Raw genomic sequence first — 5,502 nt, 5'->3', positions numbered from 1 at the left:
CTAAAAGACTCTTTCTCCAGTAGCATGAGATTCCAAAATAAGGCTGTGCAAAATAAAGACAAGCTGTAAAAGTTAAGAATGCCTGGAACCCCGCCCCTACAAAATATCCCGTCCCAATTGTGCGATAATTGCTGCCAGTGTTCCCGCAGAATTGAGATCCCTCATAACAAAGCTGTTTTAAAAGGGTCCATCTAAGTTTTTTTCACATGAGTGAATGATTGTAGTATAGGATTTGTACCGTGGAGAAATCCTGCACATTGTGGGGTGTCCTGATGAAAACGGTAGAACCAAATTTAGTTTTTTTCGAGTAGAGTCTGTGATGCAATGAAGCGAAAAGAACACTTACTTGCATGTTGAGTAGAAAGCCGGTTGACTGAAAGAAACTCAGGCTGAGGGCTATTTAAAATACGGCTGCAATTGTTGGAGTTCGGACGAGTTTAAGCAAAGCAACCCAATCCCAGGGCCAATGAAACCGATTGACTGCATGATTTTCCTTGCTGATGTGGTGGAGTAACCCGATTTGATCAAGTAGTCCCATGCTGCCCCAGCGATGTAGCCTGAGAGCGCCCTCGTTTCCCCCAAGGAAACCGCACTGAACCAAGCTGCTTGCTTCAAGTTCACATCGAACACCTGACATTCCAGCAGAAGATCTTTTAGCAACGTTACGCGTTTGTGAGACTATAAATCGTGTAGAAATAAACTCAGGGTTTTTGAAATAAACAGGCATCCACGATAGAAGAACAAAGTATCCTGCAGTTAACAAGAGCACACTCGCGTTTATTATGTTACTTAAGAGATCATCATAAAAGAAACGGGAACGGGGTGGGAAAAGAAAACGAACGGGCCCCGTTATTTGTGAAATTAGCAAAGATTATAGCCCATGTTGGCAGCTTGGATAGGAGATGCCTTAGTGATGGAGGGCTGCCCTTGATGACAGAGGAATCGGCTTTCCCCGGGTTGGATCAACCACAGTTCAGATTTTTCTGATTGATCCGCACTCTTGGGGTCGTTCGTGACCTTAAAACTCCATGTAACCAACCAAAGAAGCCCGAGGGCAGTAAAGAATACGAAAGGACCAGAAATCCCAATAGATTGCATCAGCACGGAGCCAAGACCAACCCACCACATTCCCGAGCTGGAACCCACCCATGGATAATCCAACAGCAGTAGCTCGTTCGTGGTTTTGGGAAAACCCTCTGTTACGAAATATCAACGGTTAAATATCCAAACCGGATATATGAAATGAACAAGAAATTTAAGTGTGTGCCTATATTGTTACGCGATAGAAGGTGATTCATTGCAGGTAAAGCAACCCCTTCGGCCAGTCCAAAGAAGGCTCGGACAGCTAGGAGGCTATTGGTCGAGTGATTAGCCGCCCATGGAGTGACGAGAGTTGCTAGTGCCACAATGCTGCACCCCATGCGATAACTTTTTTCCCTCCGTATCTGTCGACCAATGCTCCTCCGAGAACAGAAGAAAACATGTATCCCCACAGAAAGGATGACTGTGTGCAACATGTGATCAGAATTTATATGGCAAAAAAGAAGCATTTTTTGAGCATTATGAAAACAAACATCTCATTTCAACATTATTCTTCAAATTTCAGGAACTCAATGTACAAATCAAACAATGGTCTTTAAGCATATTGGTCATGAAAGAAGTTTGAACAAGCCTCCATCAAACAAGTCAAGCTAGAGATCCCAACTACGATATTGACAACTCTTCCTTTTCATCGTTGAAACTATTTATTCGTTAGCATGAAACCGGAAGCGGGCATCGTATGACAAATTTCCAATGACAAGAAATTATTCTGTGTGAACTTTCAAAAATGGCCTCTTGCTTTCTTGACTTGAATTAACAACACACACATTCCATTTTCAGCTACCTCTCTACCTCCATAGCAAACAAAATGGCCTAAACTCAAATCCCATCAAACACCAAATGTTTTGTTTCCTTTGTTAGGTGTATTAGTTTTACTTAATTCCTAACCATATATTCTTACCCAAAAATTGTAGTCTTTCCCCTTTCCCCTTCCCATTCACATTTTATAACTTTGTAATTACATGACTATTATTAAGATGGGCTACATAAAAGATCCGATCTTTCACTTTCGCACGTAAATGGTACAAAGATCTTTATTTTATATCGTTTTTATCCTATAAATCATATTTTTTTTACGATGCAATTTCTTCCCAAAATACCCTTTAAACAAATATATTTTTTCCATTTATATCTAAAGAGTATTTTGGACATACATAAAATTAGTACCAAAAGTGATATTGTAATTTTTCTCTCATTCTTCTCATTCTTTATACTATTATTATTAATCAATATTAATATTATTATTTTAATATTATAAATTAATAATTAATTCATTTTTAATATCATTCAAATATACTTATATATAATTATAATTATAATTATATTTAATTATTATAATAATATTATTGTTATAATACTAAATTAATAAATAATTGTAGTATAATTATATAAATTACAAATCACATAAATTTATGTAATGATAATAATAATAATTATTATTATTATTATTATTATTATTATTATTTTACATTAAATTAGTAACTAATTAATATAACCTTAATTTAACATTGTGAATTGTATTCATAATGATATAAAAAGTTGAATATTTTTAGTTAGGTATTTCAACCTTAAAATGAGTATAAAATAATTTACAAAAAAATATTCAATTGATTTAATGACTTTAAATCATTAATTTAATTAGGTATTTTTTTTTTTATTTATATTATGAATGCAATGAGATGTATGTATAAAACACTAAAAAAAAAGAAGAAAAAGAAGAAAAAAGAAAAAAGAAGGAAGAAGAAGAAACATAAACTAAGGAGAAAAAAAAAAAGAAAGGAAGATAAAATACTAAAAAGAAAGAAGAAAATGAAGAAAAAAGAAGAAAGCAAAATAGATAAAGAGAAATAAGAAAGGGAGAAAAAATAATCACATATTTGGTATACTATTTAATTGAAATTTCAAAAAAAATCCTCTATGAAAAAAAAACACATATTTAGTACGTAGGGTTATTTTTTTCAAATGGTACCAAAAACGATATAAAATAAAGATCGGACCATTTACGTGCGAAAGTGAAAGATCAGTCGTTTATGTAATTCACTCTATTATTAATGAATGATTGGATATAATTTGTTCCCCGCGGTTTTTCCGGTTTCTACATAAAATGGTAACAAAATATAATCTAGGATTAAGTTGTGAGATTATTTAGTAAGAGAAGTTGGTATGACTAATTATCAAAGACTATCCATCTATGAACCAAACATAATACTACCCATTGTCCACATGAGGAGTCCGGTTTACTTTTTTTGAGTGTCCATTTGGATTCCTTGAATATTCATAAATGGTAATAGGTCTCACATTCCATCACTTTTTACCATTTTACTTTATTATAAACTAATATTTAAAGTATATGCTCTAGTATCTTTTTTCATTAACTTTCTTCTAAATGTTTTAAAAACCCAACTCAAATAGAACTATTAAAGTGAGAAGGATAGAAGCATATTTAATCTGTGATATTCTTAAAACAAATACCTCAAATTTCCAAAAAGAGATGTGCGTGATCTAAATTCTTGGCTTTCTTACCTACTTTTGGCATCAAGAATTCAACAGTTTATGATCATCACATCCTACACCTACCACCACTCTCATAGGAATATCCGTCAACTCTAAGCCAAGTAAGCTACGAATTACGAAATCTAACAAAATCATAAGTAAAATCTAATTAAATTATAAGATGCTGACTCAGAATCTATGCGTTTTCTGACATCGTGAGACTTAGTCCTCGTACAAACCAACCCTCGCTTCTCAGCTACCACAAAGAGTCAGAAACAGCCTCCCAGTGAAACACAACAAGCCAACCACCACAAACAATAGTAGTAGTAAATGTTATTATGGTTATGACTTAATTTATGTTATACCTATTTTATTAAAAAAATTAGGAAATAACCAGGTCTTTTCACGCCGACCCCACTTAACCAATCCAAAGTTCACACACTGCTAAACTTAAAAAGCCTATAATAATAAATGTTTCATGCCCACATGAAATAAATTTTCACTAAATTATTTGGTTAGAGGTAAGAAAAACACAAAAAATGTAAATTTTTCAAAATTTCTTTTATCAATAATAAAGTTCATAATAATAGCAGAATTAGGTAAAAGTTTAGACTGAGTCCCCGTTAAATATGTCATTCTTATTTCTTTATTTGTATTAACTTTTTCTCTTAACTTTTATTAATAAAGTCAAATAATTTTTTAAAACAAGCGCTGTCAGTATTAAACATTTAATCTCTTAGTAATTTAAAAATGTAAAATATAGATGAAATAAAATAAAATGAAAGTGTTACCTGAACAATGCCTAAGAAAGCAGTGGACCAACCATATTTGGCGGCGAGAGGAACGATGGCAACAGCCATCACAACTCTATCCGCATTGCACAGACACATCACCGCCGCCACCAACGCCACCACTTTCAATCTCTCCGCCGCCACAAACCCGCCTTCTTCCTTCCTCCCCACAAACAGCCCCCTTTCCATCCCTTCCGCCGTGCACCGCACCCTCCTCCGCTCCTCCAACCGAATCGCCGGCAGCTCTCTCCGTACGTCGTACAAATACTCCCCATTTCTTCACTTGCGAATTCCGGAACGAAAGAGTCGCCGCTAGACCGATCGGGCCCGAATGGGCTGCGGCCCGGAGAGCGGGCCGGCGGAGATAGGACTTTAACGGCGCGACGGCAGCCATTTGCTTTCTACAAAGGCTACGATTTATAATTAAGAATACTCTCCTACTATTGTTGTTTCATTCACAATTTATAGGGAATGTTTAATAGTCTGAAAATGTAGGCAACAACATAGAAGGGAGTTGGTATTTGATGGATAATAGTATACAATTCAATTAATAACGTGTGCAATTAATATTTTTTGCCTTCAACTACAAATGGAAATAAATTAATATTATTAGTATTCGATGCCATTTCTACCTCAAATGACAAACTGGGGAATCAATTACTAAGGCGTGGTATTATATGTCTCCATTAATTATTTATTTGAAGATAATAAGAGAATGTACAACCGTATTATTTTACTTTGAAGATAATTAGAGAATGTATAATCGATTTATTTTGATAATAAGAGAATGTACAATCGTATTATTTTATTTTGAAAATAATAAGAGCATGTTTTTACTATTTATGAGCTCAGTTTCACTTTTATTTATATTTTATTTATAGCTTTTAGCTAAGATACAACACTCATAGTCAAAATATGCTCTTAACTATTCATAGATTTTACTATTTTATTATTCAATTAAAACTATAACTACTAAAAACATTTCATTAATTATAACATTAAAAATTTTAAAATACCATTATAAATTTCTAAAATAACATTTAGTTAAGAATATCATTAAAAAAATTGAAATACCATTACAGATTCCTAAAATATTAAAAATTACATATGTAAAATT

General features: G+C 33.5%; 1 pseudogene; it reads right to left on the bottom strand.

Moving 5' to 3' along the window:
• Positions 1-4,807, bottom strand: LOC125197918 (annotated as a pseudogene).
• Between the last annotated feature and the right edge of the window lie 695 nt (positions 4,808-5,502).

The sequence above is a fragment of the Salvia hispanica genome, unplaced genomic scaffold (assembly GCF_023119035.1).
Source record: "Salvia hispanica cultivar TCC Black 2014 unplaced genomic scaffold, UniMelb_Shisp_WGS_1.0 HiC_scaffold_1083, whole genome shotgun sequence".
In the NCBI taxonomy this organism is placed as follows: Eukaryota; Viridiplantae; Streptophyta; class Magnoliopsida; order Lamiales; family Lamiaceae; genus Salvia; species Salvia hispanica.
This window is presented reverse-complemented; position numbering and strand designations above follow the sequence as displayed.